The sequence below is a fragment of the Aquarana catesbeiana genome, linkage group LG01, assembly GCF_042186555.1.
Source record: "Aquarana catesbeiana isolate 2022-GZ linkage group LG01, ASM4218655v1, whole genome shotgun sequence".
NCBI classification, from domain to species: Eukaryota; Metazoa; Chordata; class Amphibia; order Anura; family Ranidae; genus Aquarana; species Aquarana catesbeiana.
In genome coordinates this window covers 717,048,774-717,071,303 of record NC_133324.1, presented here as the reverse complement: position 1 = coordinate 717,071,303, position 22,530 = coordinate 717,048,774, and positions in this window count along the sequence as shown.

The following is a 22,530-nucleotide window of genomic DNA, read 5'->3' as shown; positions in this document are numbered from 1 at the left end:
CCTGTGTACAGTGCAAGGATTATAACAAACTTTGTTGCAGATTCCTACCTTTTGTTATTCTGAAGAAATCCCTGTGTGTTTGTCTGTGCCTCTGTACTGAGTGGGTCTAATGGGAGTGGTTTCATAATTAACTGTCAGATGTGCAGCTGCAGGGCACTAATGAGGTAATCTGCTGGGTCTGCATCCCTTTAGACGTGTTCCTATTGAAAGTATCTTTCAAAAAATGAAATTTTTGTTGCGAGGGATGTCTGAAATCTGATTTGTATCTTAGGCAGACTTCTGGGAAAATTGGTGAGCCAATCACACAAGCAGGAAATGATGTTTCTGGGGAGTGGTCAGTACACACACTGTGTACAGAACAGCTACAGGTAGCCATATTGCAATGTATTTTCAGAAAATTACATTGACTGCCCATTGAAAATGAAAGGTCATTTTTAATAACATTCAATTACAATATGATTAGTGTCGCAATTATATGCGCTATATTATTTTTTTATTTATTTGCTATTTTTTTTTCCCTACGAAAGTGGAGTTACCCTTTAACTTAAATGGGTCAGATTTGGTGGGCTTGCCACCCGCCCATAGTAATGTGTGGGATGGGAATGTGTCCGCACCATGTAAACACCCCATCTGCCATTTTCAGCCTAAAGTGGGGGGGGGGGGGTAAAGGATAAGTTTACCTTTACAAACAAAATTTTAAATTCACTTTTTTTTTTTGCAAGTAAAAGAATATGCATTTATTATTTTTTTGTAATGGACCTGTAAAGCATTGCACCCATAATCAGCAGATTGTGGGTGTAATGCCACGGTCCTGCAGACTGTCTGGGTATCTGTCTGGCCATATCTCCGAAATGTTTTTTTTTACCCAAATGCATTTTCTGCATTAAGGTAAAAGAACCTTCCACTGTGTGTGTACCCCCCTCCTTCTCCCTAACCTATATTAATCCAGCGCTGTGCCTGGCGGCAGGTCTTCTCTCTCTCTCTCTGGTCTCAAAGGCTTTACTGAGTACAGTGGAAGCCATTGGTTTATATTGCTGTCAGTCAGAGGAGAGGAGAGGAGTAGAGTGTGTGTGTGTGTGTGTGTGTGTGTGCGTGTGTGTGTGTGGGGGGGGGGCGGTCGAGCCACACAGTGTGTGTCTAAGGACACACACAGCCCGTCTCAGGAGTGTGCCCACATGTCTGCCCCTATAGCAAGCACTTGCTATGACACAGAAGAGGAGGATCCAAGATTACTTGGCTTTTGGAACCCCAAAAGAAGAGGTTTGAGGCTGCTCTGTGCAATACCGTTTAATAATAATACAAAAAAAAAAAAAAGTTTAAAGTTTTATCACACCATTAATGTGCTGATAGCATTTGCATGTATGCTACAAGAAACGCATCATTCAGAGGGAGAATATATATGACAATACTATATCAGTTGACTCTGGAATGGTGATTATAAAATATACACTGTTCTTTTGAGAACCTTTCTAAATTAGACTCTTATTACCTTTTTGTGTTTAGCAATTGCATAGGATTTTGACACTTACTGTGCAGTGTAATTTTCCTGTGAGTTACAGTAAAGGCATATACACTAGAATCCATTAATCAGCTTAATGACTGCTACCTCCTGCCATAATTGTTCATCATATTTGAATGGGAGATGTAAATTAGATGGGTTAATAGCTACATCAGTCGACCACATGGTCACATGAATAGAGAGCTATATATATTGTGTTCTCCAATAACAACTAGATGCATTTCAGCTGGACCATATCAGTTGCTCAGGCATGGACATTTGTTAATTTTACAAAGCCAAAGCTAATGTGAGCATAATATCAATGGTAAAGCCTTATCAATTTAAGTTAAAAAATTATTTACATTAATTTGTCTTGCTATGATATAAGGCTTGATGCATTCAAATGTGTTAAATCAAGCATGAACATTTTTCACATCAAACTTCTTATTTTCCACATGAGTTATCTATCATTTAGGTTTCAGTTTTTTTTAAATATTATTTAATTATTATTTTGTTATTTATTTTACGCAGTGCTTATCTTTAATGCACCTTAATTTACCATTGATGTGTTACCTGTGTTTTGACAGGTTTAGCACTGGAATTTTATCTTTTTTTTTTTTCTTAGGCTACTTGGAATACTGATACTGTAGGTATCAATGTGCCTGGAGTGATAAGGAGTATGGGTACTATCCTACAACTCACTTTTAACTCACCTGTCTCCCTTTGGACGACTCCTTGCCCCTTGCTCCATTTACCACGTAGTATTGGCTATATGCTTCATTCATTCAGTGTAGCATGTTTTGTGGTTTGCATTACATTTCATTGTATTACAATGTACAGTAGTTTAGGTTGTATTACTTAGATTTGTTAACGGAATACAGTCAGCGCAAAAATATAACTAACACAAAATCTAACAAGCTGCTGTGCACTGAAGGTAAACATATAAAACCTCAGAGAACGTATAATGAAGTAAAGCAGTGCAGCGCTAAACCCAAAAGTCCTAAAACAGTCCCTTTAAAAAGAGTCAATAGTAGATAAGAAAAGGGGTTCTCCTCCGTGGTGATATAAGTGCTCAAGATATTCCATGCAGTGCTACATATCCGTGATACCACCACCGGCCAACCAAACCGCTCACCTCAGCACATGGACCCCTGAACTAACAGGTAGGTCAAAACAGCATTTACCACACTTGGTGGAGGGAGATGAAGACTTGTCTGGGAAGATGGTCCCACGGTAATGAAGATGGCACTCAAAATTGCAGGTCATGTCACATGTAATAAAAATGAAAATACATAGTGCACACTGCGTGGCTAAAAACAAATTTCGTTTATTAAAAATGAAGGTACTCACAAGCACAGCACTATACCCTAGTGCTGGGATACAGATAAAATGTCATCAAGGATAACGTGGGTTAGAAGGTGGCTGCAGTGATGTCCAAAAGCTCCCGCACGCGTATCGTCCTCCTCGGGACTTCGTCAGCGGTAATGGAGATAAAAGACATCACATCTATATATATAGAGCCCAAAATAATCTACTTCCTGTAAGGTGAAACACCCCCCTAGGGAACCGACCAATCGGCTCTGGCTATCCTGGGGTCAAAGGGATTGCTTCCTACCAAACCTATTGAATCACTATAGTAACCCAGGCTTATATGTCAATAGTGCCCGGTCATGTGACATTAATAAGCAGGAGACACCTATTAACAAGGGGAATGAATTCCTAAGGCCATCGTGACGTCATTGACACCGGAACGGCCGGTCATGTGACCCCATGTTCTTCATTACCAGCTGGAGCTGGAACTCACTCAAAAAACAGAGCTCCACCCCCAGTATTCAAACCTCCCTTTCAGGCCGTCACTCGGTATGTGGAACACCCCTATGAATATGTATTAGGACGGCCGCCGTGACGTCATTGACGCCAGGACGGCCGGTCATGTGATCCCACTTACATGTTAGTTGATGGAGGCTGGAAAAACAAAGACAAGCGCTCTGGAGGCAGGACGCTCCCATTAGCATTAGAACGGCCGTCATGACGTCACCAACGCCGGGACGGCCGGTCATGTGATCCTACTACCAAAGCTGGAACGCAAGCTCATATCGAGCACCGCCCCCAGTAGCCAGACCTCCTCCCCAGGCTGTCGCTATGGCAATCAGCACAATAGGGCTTCAGCCCTGGTTCAACCTGTTTATTGTCAATTAAATGTGACACCCCCACGTCACCACTCAGATATCTAATGCTGGGCCCATGAATGGAACAGAATTCCTGTTCACATTACATACCCTCAGCTGGAGGAAAGAATGAGAAGGGGATTTAAAAAAAAAAATATTAATAAAAATGATCATAAAATCAGCGCATGGAAAAAATCGGCGTCAATGACGTCACGGCGGCCGTCCTAATACATATTCATAGGGGTGTTCCACATACCGAGTGACGGCCTGAAAGGGAGGCTTGAATACTGGGGGTGGAGCTCTGTTTTTGAGTGAGTTCCAGCTCCAGCTGGTAATGAAGAACATGGGGTCACATGACCGGCCGTTCCGGTGTCAATGACGTCACGACGGCCTTAGGAATTCATTCCCCTTGTTAATAGGTGTCTCCTGCTTATTAATGTCACATGACCGGGCACTATTGACATATAAGCCTGGGTTACTATAGTGATTCAATAGGTTTGGTAGGAAGCAATCCCTTTGACCCCAGGATAGCCGGAGCCGATTGGTCGGTTCCCTAGGGGGGTGTTTCACCTTACAGGAAGTAGATTATTTTGGGCTCTATATATATATAGATGTGATGTCTTTTATCTCCATTACCGCTGACGAAGTCCCGAGGAGGACGATACGCGTGCGGGAGCTTTTGGACATCACTGCAGCCACCTTCTAACCCACGTTATCCTTGATGACATTTTATCTGTATCCCAGCACTAGGGTATAGTGCTGTGCTTGTGAGTACCTTCATTTTTAATAAACGAAATTTGTTTTTAGCCACGCAGTGTGCACTATGTATTTTCATTTTTATTACATGTGACATGACCTGCAATTTTGAGTGCCATCTTCATTACCGTGGGACCATCTTCCCAGACAAGTCTTCATCTCCCTCCACCAAGTGTGGTAAATGCTGTTTTGACCTACCTGTTAGTTCAGGGGTCCATGTGCTGAGGTGAGCGGTTTGGTTGGCCGGTGGTGGTATCACGGATATGTAGCACTGCATGGAATATCTTGAGCACTTATATCACCACGGAGGAGAACCCCTTTTCTTATCTACTATTGACTCTTTTTAAAGGGACTGTTTTTGGACTTTTGGGTTTAGCGCTGCACTGCTTTACTTCATTATACGTTCTCTGAGGTTTTATATGTTTACCTTCAGTGCACAGCAGCTTGTTAGATTTTGTGTTAGTTATATTTTTGCGCTGACTGTATTCCGTTAACATTTTTCATACAAACATACCACTGTCTAGCAGCATTAATCATGGAAATCTTTCATTATTTAGAAAAAAGAGAGATTAAATTAGGGGAAATTTTTTCTAAAAAACAGAACACTCAAGAGGCTAATGAGTTAGCCCTGGGCTTTAGAAAGCTTGGACATCTGTTCGAGAAGAAGGTTAAAACATGGTGGGACATAGTCTCTTTCGAACAATATTTAACCGAGAAACTGATTCCTAGGCGCCTTAGATGGGAAGTGCCTCCCAATGATGGCCTTATGGATGATGACTCATTAAAAGAATGGGGAGATTTCTTTACCAGCAAAGGCCTTGAATTAGTTGGATTCCTGCTATCACGCAAACGACGCAAAATGACGCAGCTAGATATTCAGATTATGGAGCTTAAGAGCACCATGGAGTCACATAAAGAATCAGAAGAATTTTTTAGGCTGTCAGCTGAATTAAAGAATAGACTCCAGAAATGGGATTATGAAACACAAAACAAAAAGAAGAAAAAATTTATTAGAGATCTGGAGGACTTTGGGAGAGGGAATGTGTAGAAATGGCAGTTGAAATCCGGGGACGGTAGTAACATTCCATCATATTCAGGTCCCCAGGTTAGTGATTACCCCAACACACCCTTACCTACTCCAATTGAGGAACCAGTTTTTCCTTATGAGTGTACAGAGTATGCTGATGTGGGAACACCCCGAGATACTAACCAATATAGGGTTGTCTCTAACAAGAGAGGCAAAAACAAAAAAGGACGGGGCCGTAAGGATGTTTTTTACGATTCACCATCTAGACAGTATCCTTGGAACCCTCCTTATAATAATGAGGAAGCACATAAAGGTCCCAATTATTTCTCAGGAGGCCATTATCCAGGTGGAAATTTTAGTGGTACTGGCCAATATGGGAGGATGGAACCCGGACGACATCAGAATGACTATCCGAGCACGTCTAGATCCACCAACTCATATCCCAATAGGGGGAGGATCCCCCTCCCCGGTGGGAATCCCATATCTATGCAAAATCGGTTTGCCCCTCTGCAGTATCTTGGACCGCGGAGGGGGGGGGATTTTCACAGGATTCCAATGGGGGCAGGGAGGGGAGCCCCATCGGTCCCTCCCAACCCAGGAGGAGGGTTGAATGTGGCGCCTCCTCCAGCTGCTCACGACAGAAAAAGAAAAATAGCAGAGGAGGGAGAGGAGGCAGGAGAACTCAAAAGAGTAAAACCCCATTAGGAGCAGGAATATATAACCTTAGCGGCTCGCCTCTGAATGAAGATGAGATTAAGGTTTTAGACAGAGGTCTAAAATTTGCACCTACTCGAAATCTAAATAAATTTCAGACTTATATTAGTCTAAATAAATTCATCAGAAATTTAAATATAAAGAAGTATTATCTTTCCAACACCTCAGTTCGGACTGATGCTAATACCTCAAAACCATCAGGTAAACATTCTACCCTTCATAATAAATCAGTCTTTAACCCTCCCAACCTGGATACTAAGCATATTGACGTGTTTAAAAACATGATTGCTAAGGATCTTGAATCACTTAAGATCCGGAAAGTGAATGATCCAGTATATATCAAAAAGGGTATTCAATCATTGACGGAACGGAAGGATTTGGTGTTACGTCCGGCAGACAAAGGAGGGGGTCTGGTGATATTAAGCAAAGTATATTATAATAATGAAATGGAGAACTTATTAAGTGATTATAACACATATGTTAAGCTTATGAAAGATCCCATGCTTGAGTTCAAGGAGGAATTACATTCATTGATAGTAAGAGGAAAGCATATTGGAGTGCTGAATGCCAAAGAAGCATCCTACTTAGATCCATCTGCATGCCGTACCCCAATAATATACTTTTTGCCAAAAATACACAAGAGTAGTACTAACCCACCGGGCCGACCAATAGTCAATGGCATAGACTCAGTCTCATCAAGACTGGGTCAATACATTGACTTCTTTCTCCAACCCATGGTTTCCAAAACCCGTTCCTTTTTGAAAGATACTAAACACATCATTCAGATTATTGAAGCCTTACCTGATTTATCATCTTGTTTTTTGATAACAGCGGATGTCAGCTCACTGTACACAATCATCAGTCATGAGGATGCTTTGAAGTCGGTGCAGTGGGCTTTCAGAACATCCGATCTCACAAGGAGGCATAAGAGTTTTATTCTTGATTGTCTAAATTTTTGCCTATCAAAAAATTACTTCTGGTACAATAGACAATTTTACCTCCAAACGAGAGGCGTGGCTATGGGGGCTCGGTTCGCTCCCAGTGTTGCCAATTTATTTATGGCACACTGGGAGGAAGATGCGATTTACAAAAACACGCCCCCAGAACTTGTCTGTTATCAGAGATACATCGACGACATTATTATGATTTGGACGGGAGACAGGAGCAAGCTAGATCTGTTTATGCAGAAACTGGATAGGAACACTAGGAACATAGTCCTGTTTTGGAACCTTAGCACCGAACGGATTGTATTCCTTGATTTAGATATCTCAAGGGAGGGGAATCGGTTTAGGCTGATGAATCATTTCAAGCCGACTGACCGTAATGCGTTTATCCCCTTGGGAAGCTGCCACCACCTCCAGTGGTTGTGCAATATTCCGAAGGGACAATTTGTGCGCATTAGGCGCAATTGCACACAGGAGAGTGATTACATCTTACAATCACAGGTACTGGCATCCCGCTTCATTCAAAAGGGGTATGACAGATCTAGCATTGATAAGGATATAGAATCCGTTCGGGCCCTTGACAGAAATACGTTAGTGTCCAATTGCCCTAAGGTCCGACAAGATACACCAGGGAACATTAAAATGATCCTTGACTTCAATGTCCAGTTTAAACAATTTGAAAGGGTCGTTCGCAAACATTGGCCTATTCTCAAACGGGACAGAGTGCTTGGTCCTGTCCTTCCTCAGTTTCCTCAGTTTGTCTATAGAAAGGCCCCTTCTTTGCGTGACAAGTTGGCCCCTGGGGTGATTGATCCACCTGTTCCGTTTGAGAATAGAATTTTCAATGTACTGACAGGATTTTATGCCTGTGGTCAGTGTCCACCTTGCAAACAGGCTAAAACTAATATTAAAAAACGTAAAGAGTTTATCGCCACAGCAACCAAGAAATCGTATAAAATTAAAGACTTCATCACATGTTCTACCACAGGGGTAGTGTACATGATGGAGTGCGAATGTGGCCTCCAGTACATAGGTAGAACATCTAGACCTCTGCATATTAGAATAGGAGAACATGTGAATAACATCAAAAAAGGTTTGATAACTCACAATGTTTCTAAGCATTTTCGACTATTCCATGTTCGAAACCCTGCCAAATTAAAATTTTGGGGGGTTGAAAAAGTGACCCCTCATTGGAGGGGGGGGGACTTTATTCGACAATTGAGCCACCGTGAGTCATTTTGGGTGTATGAGACCCAAGTGGGGGTACCCACGGGACTCAATGTCGAATTCGACTTAAATTGTTTCATCTCTGACAAATAACTTATATGGGGTATGCTTCGGATTGCTGTACCTAGCACATTGTGATAGAGAGCAATATTTGCATGGCGTATCATTATAGTAAGTTAGTTGTGCATTTTTATTATAGTACTGATACTCATATTTATGATGTGGGTGTTGTGTATATTTAGACTGCGAATCGATCTATATCAGATGTGCTTAATCTGCTATGTGGGTGTTGCGTTTATTATGACCGTTATATATTGGATTACTTAATTTTTATATGATTTAATATGATTGTGAATTAAATGTTTAGGGTGGGCATGTTGGGGTGGCTGCAGTTATGTCGTTTGTATAGCATATGGGGATTTTTTCCATGCGCTGATTTTATGATCATTTTTATTAATATTTTTTTTTTTTTTTTAAATCCCCTTCTCATTCTTTCCTCCAGCTGAGGGCATGTAATGTGAACAGGAATTCTGTTCCATTCATGGGCCCAGCATTAGATATCTGAGTGGTGACGTGGGGGTGTCACATTTAATTGACAATAAACAGGTTGAACCAGGGCTGAAGCCCTATTGTGCTGATCGTCATAGCGACAGCCTGGGGAGGAGGTCTGGCTCCTGGGGGCGGTGCTCGATATGAGCTTGCGTTCCAGCTTTGGTAGTAGGATCACATGACCGGCCGTCCCGGCGTTGGTGACGTCATGACGGCCGTTCTAATGCTAATGGGAGCGTCCTGCCTCCAGAGCGCTTGTCTTTGTTTTTCCAGCCTCCATCAACTAACATGTAAGTGGGATCACATGACCGGCCGTCCTGGCGTCAATGACGTCACGGCGGCCGTCCTAATACATATTCATAGGGGTGTTCCACATACCGAGTGACGGCCTGAAAGGGAGGCTTGAATACTGGGGGTGGAGCTCTGTTTTTGAGTGAGTTCCAGCTCCAGCTGGTAATGAAGAACATGGGGTCACATGACCGGCCGTTCCGGTGTCAATGACGTCACGACGGCCTTAGGAATTCATTCCCCTTGTTAATAGGTGTCTCCTGCTTATTAATGTCACATGACCGGGCACTATTGACATATAAGCCTGGGTTACTATAGTGATTCAATAGGTTTGGTAGGAAGCAATCCCTTTGACCCCAGGATAGCCGGAGCCGATTGGTCGGTTCCCTAGGGGGGTGTTTCACCTTACAGGAAGTAGATTATTTTGGGCTCTATATATATAGATGTGATGTCTTTTATCTCCATTACCGCTGACGAAGTCCCGAGGAGGACGATACGCGTGCGGGAGCTTTTGGACATCACTGCAGCCACCTTCTAACCCACATTATCCTTGATGACATTTTATCTGTATCCCAGCACTAGGGTATAGTGCTGTGCTTGTGAGTACCTTCATTTTTAATAAACAAAATTTGTTTTTAGCCACGCAGTGTGCACTATGTATTTTCATTTTTATTACATGTGACATGACCTGCAATTTTGAGTGCCATCTTCATTACCGTGGGACCATCTTCCCAGACAAGTCTTCATCTCCCTCCACCAAGTGTGGTAAATGTTGTTTTGACCTACCTGTTAGTTCAGGGGTCCATGTGCTGAGGTGAGCGGTTTGGTTGGCCGGTGGTGGTATCACGGATATGTAGCACTGCATGGAATATCTTGAGCACTTATATCACCACGGAGGAGAACCCCTTTTCTTATCTACTATTGACTCTTTTTAAAGGGACTGTTTTTGGACTTTTGGGTTTAGCGCTGCACTGCTTTACTTCATTAAACATTACTTAGATTGCCTTTGAATAAAGCAGGCCCTCCATGAAAATGGAAGGTCTGCTTTACTGACAGCCCCAATAGTTTAAAGTGTGTCCAAGCCCAAAGAAAAACATGTACTATATTGCAGCTTACCAGGCCTTATACATAATAGCTGCAATAGTTTTCTTTTTCAGACTTGTTCTCCTTATTTTTATCTGATAAACCTGCAAATATCACGGTTCCTGTCCTAGGGTGGCTACATTCTGTTACTCTTCTATATACTCTTCTGTGTAGAGGGACAGCAATAAACATATATATTATGAATGTTTTGTACAAATTATTTATTTGCTGTCTTTGTTAATTTGGTATGTTCTTTGTTCACCTTTAGTTTAATAATTCAGTTTGCACCCAAGAGGTCCTGAGGAAGCTCCCTGCGAAACATGTTAAGCCAAGATGCAAAGGGTTAATGGAACACCCTTGTCCTATTATTGAACATGACTGTTTAAAGGGGTATCCTTCCCAACTTTGAGAGGGGCTGTTTTAAACTCTTTAGGACCACCAACCGCATTGTACTGCGGGCAGGTGGCCCCTACAGGGACAGCGATGTACCTGTACAACGCTGGCCTCTTCCAGGTTCAGGGTGTGCACCCCCTCCCTTTCCCCCAACTCCCAATATGATTAAGCACAGGATTTTGTCAACAGGTCCCAGGGAGAAGGGACAAATAGATTTTTACTGGGGATGTCAGTGTCATTTAGTCAGTTCCCACTAAGTTTCAGTTAGTGTCAAATCTCGCTGATTACTGTCATTACTAATATAAAAAAAAATTACAGTATACAGTGCTGCCCCTTCCTGATGTTTTATTTTTCGCATATTTCTCACACTTAAATGATTCAGATCATCAAACAAATTTTAATATTACACAAAGATAACCCGGGTAAATCCAAGATGCAGTTTTTAAATTATTATTTCATTTATTAAGCAAAAAAAAGCTGTTTAAACCTGCCTGGCCCTATGTGAAAAAGTAATTGCCCCCTCCCATGCTGAATCATGAATGAACTGTGATTAACCACAATTTTTTGGAAAGCTGAGTTAAATTTCACTTGCCACACCCAGGCCTGATTACTGCCAGACCTGTTGAACCAAGAAATCACATAAATAAAAGCTGTCTGACAACGTGAAACACGCTAACAGATCACAAAAAGCCACACATCATGCCACAATCTAAAAAAATTCAAGAACAGAATAGAAACAAACATGCATCGGTCTAGGAAGGGTTTCAAAGACATTTCTGAGGCTTTGTTACTCCAGTGAACCATGGGGAGAGGCATTATCCACAAATAGAGATAACCTGGAACAGTGGTGAACCTTCCCAGGAGTGGCCAGCCTATAAAAATTACTCCAAGAGCATGACGGCGACTCATCCAGGAGGTCATAAAAGAACCCAGAACAACATCTAATGCCGCGTACACACGGTCGGACTTTTCGTCTACAAAAGTCCAACGGACGCCGACGGACTAAAGCTGGCTGGTAATCCGATCGTGTGTGGGCTTCTCCGGACTTTCAGCAGACTTTTTCAGCCTCAAATCCGACGGACTTTAGATTTGAAACATGCTTCAAATCTTTACGTCGTAACTACGACGGACCCCGAAATCCGCTCGTCTGTGTGCTAGTCCGACGGACAAAAACCCATGCTAGGGCAGCTATTGGCTACTGGCTATGAACTTCCTTATTTTAGTCCGGTGTACGTCATCACGTACGAATCCGTCGGACTTTTGTGTGGTCGTGTGTAGGCAAGTCCGTTCGTTAGAAAGTCTGCTGCAAGTCCGCCGAAAGTCCGCCGGAAGTCTGTCGGACAGGCTGTCGGACTTTTGTAGACGAAAAGTCCGACCGTGTGTACGCGGCATAAGGAACTGCAGGCCTCACTTTCCTCAGGTAAGATCAGTGTTCATGATTCAACAATAAGAAGGATACTGGGAAAAATGGCATCCATGGGAGAGTTCCAAAGCCACTGCTGACCAAAAAGAACACAAAGGCTCATCTCACATTTATCAAAAAACATATTGATTATCCCCAAGACTTTTAGGCAAATATTCTGTGGACTGATGAGACAAAAATTAAACTTTTTGGAAGGTGTGCCTCCCGTTACGTCTGGCATAAAACTAATACAACATTTCATAACAAGAACATCATACCAACAGTCAGACATGTTGGTGGTAGCGTGATGGCCTGGGGCTGCTTTGCAACTTCAGGACCTGGACGACTTACAATAATTGATGGAACCATGAATTCTGAGCCCTACCAGAAAATCCTAAAGGAGAATGTCCGGCCATCAGTTCGTGACCTCAAACTCAAGTACACTTTGGTTATGCAGCAGGACAATGATCCGAAACACAACAGCAAGTCCACCTCCAAATGGTTCAAACAAAGCAAAATTTAGGTTTTGGAGTGGCCTAGTCAAAGCCTGGACTTAAATCCAATTGAGATGCTGTATCATGACCTTACACTGGCCGTTCATGCTAGAAAACCCTCCAATTTGGCTGAGTTAAAACAATTCTACAAAGAAGAGTGGGACAAAATTGCTCCACAGCAATTTACCAGTTATCGCAAACGCTTGATTGCAGTTGTTGCCACCAAAGGTGGAACGACCAATTATTAGGTTTAGGGGGCAATTACTTTTTCACATAAAGCCAGGCAGGTTTGGACAGCTTTTTTGCCTTAATAAATGAAACCATTATTTAAAAACTTCATTTTCTATTTACTCGGGTTATTTTTGTGTAATGATAAAATTTGTTTGATGATCTGAGTCCTTTTACGTGTAACTCCACTTTTGTTGAGAAAAAAACATTCCCCTCTATTCCCCATCATTCCATCTATGTACATTGCAAGGATTATAACAAGCTTTATTGCAGATTCCTACCTTTTTTTTATTCTGAGGAGGTTTCTGTGTGTTTGTCTGTGCCTCTGTTCTGAGTGGGTCTAATGGGACTAATGAGGAAATCTGCTGGGCCTGCATCCCTTTAGACGTGCTCTTATTGAGTGTATCTCACCAAAAATGACATTTTTGTTGCAGGGGATGCCTGAAATCTGACTTCTTTCTTAGACAGACTTCTGGTAAAATTGGTGAGCCAGTCACACAAGCAGGAAATTATGTTTCTGGGTAACGGTCAATACACATCAATTTTCCCAGAAGTCTGCCTAAGAAACAAGTCAGATTTCAGGCATCCCCTGCATTATTATTTTTTCTTTATTTGCTATTTTTTCCCCCATGAAAGTGGAGTTACCTTTTAAGTGTGACAAATATGCAAAAAAATAAAAAATCAGAAAGGTGGCAAATACTTTTTCACACAACTGTATATACTGTACCATATTTTGTAGACGCTATAACTTTCACACAAACTGATCAATATACACTTATTGGGATTTTTATTTTTTACTGGATGCTATGGAGGTTATTTACTAAAGGCAAATCCACTTTGCACTGCAAGTGCACTTGGAAGTAAAGTCACTGTAGATCCAAGGGGGACATGCAAGGAAAATAAAAAACAGCATTTTAGCTTGCACATGATTGGATGATAAAATCAGCAGAGCTTCCACTCATTTCAGATCTACCCCTTAGATTTAGATGGACTGTACTTCCAAGTGCACTTGCAGTGCAAAATGGATTTGCCTTTCGTAAATAACCCCCTATGTTTTATAGAAAAAAGTAAAAATATAATTTTTTTATTTATTTCAAATTTGTTTATGTAATTAAAATAAAAAGCCCAGTGGTGATCAAATGCCACAAAAGAAAGCACTATTAGTGTGAAAACAATTATATAAAATTTGTTTGGGTACAGTGTCACATTACTCCGCAATTACCAGTTAAAGTAGAGCAGTGCTAAATATAAAAAAATGACCTGGTCATGAAGGGGGTAAAACCTTACAGAGGTGAAGTGGTTAACAATGTTTATATTACTAAAATCCTTTTTATAAGATATTTTGAGCTCATGTACCAAAGGTTGTTATATTTTATTCTATTGTGTTGATTGCCTGAAAAGTCCATGCATGTCTTACCTGCTCTTCTAGCAGTTACCCTTCTAATCCTGACTACAAACATGACTTCCTCTGTATTTTACAGAAGATAGTTTGGAAGGAAGATAACACTTTTTTGTGTTTCAGGTCAATTCACAGGAAGTGACAAGGACACTGCATTTCTGAGAGGATCAACAGGTATTTTAAGCACTTGCTGAAAATGTTCATAGCTATGACAGCCACAACATTTAAGGACTGGTAAGCTGCAATATATTTTTTTTATTCTTATTTCTGATCTGAAGGGAGCAACCCAAATCAATCCAAACATGTTTGGGACAAACATAGATCAAGCAAAATGGTAAAAAACCCAAAAACAAAACCCACAAAAAAAAACAAACAAAAAATAAAAAGGGGCAAACTCTGACTATTTCGTCTTTTTTTTTGCTGTCACTCTTCTATGCTTCTTTAATGAGTATACTCGATTGTGCCCCTCCTGTTGCTAGCTATGTAAACATTCATTAGCACTGAGTAAGTGAAAAACTGTTTGCAGATAACATTTGTAGAAACAAACATTATATGCCACTTGGGAGAAAATATATACCTAAAGTGACTGGAAAATTGAATTGCTGCTTGTTCTATGTAAAATATTAAATAAAATGTTAAATAAGAGTATGCTGCTTGTCTTTTCCATTTGAGGGTTCTACTTGACACTATTCAACTAAATAGGCACAGAGGGGTTCTTTAGTTTATTCCAAAATGACATCTTTTGATTTTTTTTTTTTTTTTTTTTATTTCCTTACCATCTCAGGAGTTTAAGAAACCTGACTTGTACAAAGCTGTGTTCCAATAATGCACCACTGTTCAGTTTTCTTTCTTTCTTTTTTTTTTAATATTTAAACTTGCCAGAATTTCTTCACTTGGCTGATTCAGAAAATCGCTTTACCCAAAGAAGTACAGTGATCCTGAGAACCAAAGTCATTGCTGCTTCTAAGAACTGATCGGATAATGGTTAGCCTACAGTTATCTGCCAAGCTCTAACTCCCTCTAGGAAATAACTTATATTCTTTCTCAATATCAAATATTAATTTGCCATAACTACCTCATTTACAGTAATTTAATTGCATTTTCTAATCTTACAACATGCAGTCTATTATACTGCAGAACCCCATTACAGAGCTTGTTCACTAAAGTGTGGTAGCTCATATTGCTCATTAAGAACATTCACTTGGTTGGGTATTAATGAGCAGTAATGTAAAGTATTTCATTACAGCAAACTTAGATTGCCAGCTTGAATTTAAGTTACAGGTTTCTTTGATGTTCCATAATAATAAAAAAGAAATGTTGCTTTTAAACCATACAATAGTTCCAGATCTACCACTTTGTAACATGTACAGTATAATGTTTAGCAAATGAAGCTGAAACAAAGTATAAAATTTATAACACACATAGTGCATTTGTTATTGGCATCTACAATAAGGTGATTAGATTTTCAATTTGAAATCCGGGGACTGGATCATGGCCACTTTTCACCACATCTGCAAAATGATGTCCCCATTTAAAGCAATATATAAACATTTTACACTTTACGTAAATATTAAAGTAGAAGTCCGGTCAAAAGACAGCCAACAACGGATGCCCTATAGTAAGTCTATGGGTGACATCACCGCATAGGCATGCTGTTGTCGCAGCTCTCTCCTCTTCACTGAAGACTGTGCTTGAGAGATCACATGATCAAATTGGAGCGCCCTTAGATTAGGTAAGTATAGAAATTTTCCTTAGACATAGGGCTTATAATGGACGTGGGAACAGGTTTAAGCATTAAACATTAGTTGTTTTGAGGCCACAATGGACTTTAATGGTACCATACAAACGCTTGGGATACGATAGATAAATACAAAGTTGAATTTTGTTTAGTTGAATTTTATTTAGTTTACAACAACATATTAAAATACATACAAAATTTATTTATAAAAGCTCTGTGAATTCAAACATCTCGAGTGTAACTGGAAAAGACTAGGATGACCAGTTCACCCAGTAACAACTGTGAATTAAGTCGTATCCCAAGCGTTTGTATGGTACCATTAAAGTCCATTGTGGCATTAATACAAATAGATCTCTCTTTAAACTGATAGGACAAAAGTACCCTTTTTCCTTATATATTCATTCATTTTCAAGGCACTTTACTTAACTAGAAACCAAAATCAAGTTGAGATGCGAATTGGTGGCTATGATAAATTGTGCCTAACAGTCAGAGTAGCCTACATGCTTACCTTCAGTTTTGTACATACACCGGCTCTGCTTCTACACTGAAATTCCTTACTCTGATTTCACTGCACACTATGAACTTTTAGACTGGGGGAAATCCAATATCATCTATCATTTATGGCCCACCCCCTTGGATTTTAGTTCTGTGAATCATGGCGGCTCATCATCATATGTGAGCTTTACCTATGGTGACCTTCTGTTTTCAGGAAGCTATGTACAGCCCATCCACCCTCCGTGACCTGCCTAAATTGCACAGTGAAGCACAGAGACGCATGATGACATTACAGGGTCTAAAATAAAGTAGGCAATGAAAACAGGTTTTGTTAAAAAAAAATGTTAGCATTAAAGGGCCCAGCTGAAAACATATCACATTCTGATAATATAGTTACCTTGTTAGGTGGTCCATGGAAATATGGACACATCAAAAGGTCCAGCAAAGATAAGATTATTACATAGCATCATTACAAAGAGTTATGTAAGCAGGATCCTTATAAAGACGCCCTTTACACCCCAACCATAAAAAGCAGAATATACCATATCTAAACTGGAACTCAAGTCTGAAAATATAACATTTCTAGAAAGTACTGTTTTTTGGCAGAAGATACAGACTGTTCCTTACTTAGCAGCCTAGCAGTCATCCATTGCACCTTACAGGTGGACCCAAATGTCAGCCGGCTTAACATTCCACATTAGATCCTAGGTATCACACAGACACCTTCAAGGGGTACCATGTTCAGGAATACTTTTGCATACCCACATATGGGGGGTATCACTACAGAGTGCACTCCAGGACATCCTAATGTATTCAAACATGATCTTAGCTGTGTCAGTTGGGATTAAGCAGCTTAAAAAGTCATGGCAGTACAGAGAACCCATCATATCAAGCGGCTCCTACGAGGGTAAGTGCTATATTTCAGTTACTAGTCAAAAGGATTACAAAAAGATGACAAAGATAGATTTAGGTAACTAAACAAGTTCATAACATGGCAGATCATTTGCAGTAGCATAGAGACCATTTAGGCTGCCTGTTCACTTACCTGTTGATACAGCCAATTAGAGGGTTTTCCTGCTGTCTGGAAGCTAGGGAGAGATCATACCCAAATGATATGGATGGATCACAACAGGGGTAGTAAATTTTCAAGAGTATTTATACAGCAAAATGGGTGGATCACAACAGGGTTAGTGGGTTGTCAATAGCATTTATGCAACAAATAAATATTAAAAAGGAAAAAATAGAGCATGCTTTGTTAACTTGACATGATTGTACCCTTTCACTTTTAATAACTGTGCTTTAAAAAAAAAGAAAAATAGACACTCAGTAACCATATCTGCTCTTTGGAGGATAAATGTGCTATCCATAGCTGACCCTAATGCCATTCTAAGCAAATTCATAATATAATATATTTACTATAGCTAAAATAGAGCTCTCCACAGATTTTCACGATGTGATCATTAAGAGGTCTTTAAAATCTACTTTGTTCTTAAAATGGAACTATACTTACCTTGGATCCAGCTCCCCACCAGCCGCTTTCACTGCGTGCAGTCAGCTTCGGCATTGCCAAATTTCTACAGTGAACTAAAGTTCCACTTTAACTGCACCTCTGATCCATGTGTCACTATATATTTTTGACTGGATAAGGTTAACATTTAGTTATTCAATACATGAGCCTTCCATCTGTGGAGAGCTGCATTTCACATAATTATAATATTTTAGTCTGGGGACACAGGCATCTGTGCATGTGTGCGCTCTGGTGTATGGCTCTTAACATGGGGTTGTGACTGGGCCTGCACTTCTAAGTATGGGTGTTCATTCATGTTTCTTGACATGTGCACATGCGTTTACATGCACCTGGTGCCTATGTGTGCTTGCACGCCTCCAGTAGCCATATAGATGTCAAAATCTGTGCCATATAGATGTCAAAATCTGTGCCATATAGATGTCAAACTCTGTGCCTCTTAGCTTCCTTGCTAGATGGTCTTCAACTTTTTCTTTGCTTGACCAGACCTGTGACATGCGAATGGTTGATATTGACTCTGCTTGGGTTTCTGACTTGCAGCTTCTTGTCTAAACTCCCGATCTGTCGTTTCTTACTTTGGCTTATTATCTTGACCCGATCCTGTTTGCAGTATTTGTACTTTGTTGCTTGCACATTACCTATCTTGGCTTTCCTCTTCACCTTGTCTTTCTCATTCTATTACTATTCTGACTGTCCATTGTTGACCTTGGCTTGCCCCTGAAATTTACATCTACCTGCTGGTTACTGTACCTGCCTGCCTGCTGGTTACCTTCTGCCTATGTCTACCTATCAGCCCCGCACTTCAAGACTGCACGGCAACTGCCAGCACTGATGTCCTTTGATTGTCCTTGTGACACCTGTCACCACTTTCGGTTCCACATGGGCTGGAGAAGCAAGTGAGGATAACCTCATTACCTCTAGCATCCATCAGGTATATATATATTTAAAAACTCAAGGGAAAGTTGTGTGGATACTGCAATGAAAATGCACTAATCCTTTAGTGCAATGAGCCAATCATGTAATTGCATTTTAATATTTAAAGCATACAGATGTGGTCCAGAAATATATAGTAATTGTTGTTGGGACTAATATTAGAATGAGGAAAATATGTAAGAAATCTTGTATTTGTTATGACTATTGATGCCAGAGGTGACTGTTGCTACATTTCAGAAACTAACTTCTTTAGATTTCCATACAATGTAGTCGCTACAGTTTGGCAAAGTTTAGAGAGTATGCTGCAGAAAGCAAAAAAACAAACAAAAAAAACAACATCCAATGAGAGCTAGTTCTTTTAGTAAAACCGCCTTGTAAAATAAAACTTTAGTCCAAAAAATATTTCAGCTATGCATGTATTTCAGCTTTTTTTTCTTTCTGCATGCAAGTGCTGCTATTTCGTTTATGCGCTATATGTGCATGTACCCTGCTGTTCTTCTTTCCAACATCTTTCAGATGTCAGGTATAGAACTGCTGAATGTTGGGCTTATCGTTTTACAAAATGTCTTCTACCAAATAAACATATGCAAAAAAGAAAAGAGGATGGGCTTTTACTAGAGGTGCATGTGTGGTGTCACCCCCCCCCCCCCCCCCCACACACACACACACATCATCTGTTTTCATTATTATACCCCGTACACACGGTCGGACTTTGTTCGGACATTCCGACAACAAAATCCTAGGATTTTTTCCGACGGATGTTGGCTCAAACTTGTTTTGCCTACACACGGTCGCACAAAGTTGTCGGAATTTCTGATCGCCAACAACGCGGTGACGTACACCACGTACGATGAGACTAGAAAAGGCCGGTTCAGAACCAAGCGCGGCACCCTTTGGGCTCCTTTTGCTAATCTCATGTTAGTAAAAGTTTGATGAGAGACGATTCACGCTTTTTCAGACTCGTGGCTTTCAGATCGTTTTCTGCCGTTCAGTTTGTGCTTGTGGGTTTGTATCAGCTCTTCAGTGCATGCAGTCAGTTCGTATCGGAGTTTTCTGTGCGATCTTGCCCGCTCGTTGTTGTTTTTCAGGTCGCTCTTCACAGGCCTTGCTGTTCTTCAGTGCGTTCTGTTACTTCGTTCTGAGCAGCCGACCGTTTTCTAGCCATGTTTCGTATGCGTACTCCTCGTACAGTTCGTGCTGTGCGGGGGCTTGGTGTTGGGGTCCTGACCTTGACACAAGTCCAGTCCATGAACAGGGTGGGGAGGAGTTCATGGACCAAGAATTGGTTGCTTCAGCGTGACCAGTTCTGTCATATGCCTTTGCTCCGTGAGATCCGTGAGAATAATCCTGATGATTTCAGGAACTTTCTCCGGATGACGGACCCCGTATTTCACCGTTTGTTGGCTTCGCTGACCCCCTATATCAGCAGTCAGGATACCTGCATGAGGCAAGCCATCACTGCGGAGCAGAGGTTGGTCGCTACCTTGCGGTATTTGGCCACAGGGAGAAGTCTGCAGGACCTCAAGTTCTCGACAGGCATCTCCCCCCAGGCTCTTCTTTGTGGACATTTACTGCTTGTGTTTGTTTTAGCTAACCCTGACAGAAATGTGTGGAGTCCAGAAAATGTTGTGATTGTGTAACCTTATACAAAGCACTGTTGGCTGTTATTTACTAAATGCAAAGACACTTTTCACTACAAGTGCACTTGCAACTGCACTGAAACTGCTCTTGTAGTGCAAAGTGGATTTGCCCTAAGGAAATTACCCCCATTTTCTCATAAAACAACAATTACATCACCCCAAAAGTGTTGTAGTGTTGAGACAATAATCCACACATTCTTGATGAGCAATCTTTTTAATACCTGCACAATCACATGTGCATTTACCAAAGGTTTTTCTGACAAACCAACATGTTTGTTGTATAACAATTTTTGTGGTGTCATTATCCAAAATCAAAATGTGCATTTTTTCGAAAACAGGCCTGTGTAAAACCCACAAGAAAGACACAAATCTTGATCTTACAAAGTTCACATTTGGTAGAACTTGAAGGCAATATCAGACATGAGTATTTAGGAACTGTGTTTGATATTGCGTTCAGATGAGGGGAAATCACCCCAGGAAAAGCCAAATTTGGAAGATGCACACAAATTTCACAATGTCAACATGTGCTAGCTGCCATCACGGGGGATCAAGGGACGTGTTTTGGGGGAGAAAGCCCTTCCTCACCGCTACTTTATTATTGAGGAAGGGGTTGCACCCCCAAAACGCGTCCATTGATCTCCCGTGATGGCAGATAGCACATGTTGGCACATTGTGTGCATCCTCCAAATTTGGCTTTGGGAAAAATCACAAAAACATTTAGCACATTGTAGCACACAAAAGAAGAAAGTGATTTGGAGGGGCTTTAAACTCGCCCCAAAACATCAATGATGTTTTTATATTTTGGAATAACATCATTGATGTTTTGCTTGATGTTTTCCAATTGTAAATTACACCCCATGATCTCCCCGATCACGATCTGGGCACTTTCTGATGTGAAAGGATCTTCATCCACAACCTCACGATCACCTAAAAAGAGAGGAAACCCAAAATAAATTAGGTCTAAAAAAATGCCGCCATCCATCTCTTATCGGAGCCTGTGGTTGCAGACACTCACCTGTTGTGGTGACTAGTTCCACCACGTCTTCTTCCTCCTGCTCATCTTGTGTTGGGTGGATTTCCCCTTCTTCCAGAGGGGGGGGGGTCTCTGGTCTCCTCGGATGAGGGGTGTCCTCCGAGTCTTTTCTCCCCTATGTAAAACAAAAATGGTATAATTAGCACACAGATATTTGATGGCAGAACTATAAAGATGAAACATTGCTTGGAAGTGGGGTACAATGATCTATTTTAGCCGAGTTCCAAGATGTAGCTTTTTTAGTGTCCTTTGTCAAGCTGCAATACTTTACCTGTTTGGTACAAGCTTCACAGATGTATCCCCCCTATAGTATACACTGGAGCACCTGTGTGGCCCCCTAATAAAAAGGGTGTTCTGGGGTCCCACACTAGTGCTCCAGATGTGAAAACAGCTGCTGAGTGTCTTCTCCTTACACAGAATCTAGTTTGCATTTCATTCTAGTAACAAAGCCATCTACACAACCCAATTCTTTGAAGACAAGTATAGGGCCTCAAAATGGTGGCCAAATGCATATGGGCTAAACAATGTTATTTTATAGTCCAAAATAAAAATGTGTGATCCGAACGAATAATGTGCCCATGAACATGAAAGTTGCCATTTTAAACTGTACCACAGTTCCTAAAAGCACATGGAGCAGCACGAACGTAATGAACACAAGAACAATAGGAACACAGCACAACTACTTACTTTTTTGCAGCACTCTCCGGATCTTTCTGTACTGCTCATATTTCTCGTAATTTCAGGTCCGACCACCGCTTCCTGAGCTGATCTTTCGATCGTCGTACCCTGAATTTTCGGTGCAGACTCCTGACCACTTTCACCATGATCTTGGCCTTTCGGACATTGGGGTTGGGGTAAGGCCCATACTTTCCATCATAGTCGGCCTTCTTCAGGATGTCCACCATCTCCAACATCTCCCCAAAGGACATATTTGAGTCCTTTAATCTCCTTCTGGATTGGGACGTTTCAGGCTCCGGCCTTTCCTCCTCCTCCTCC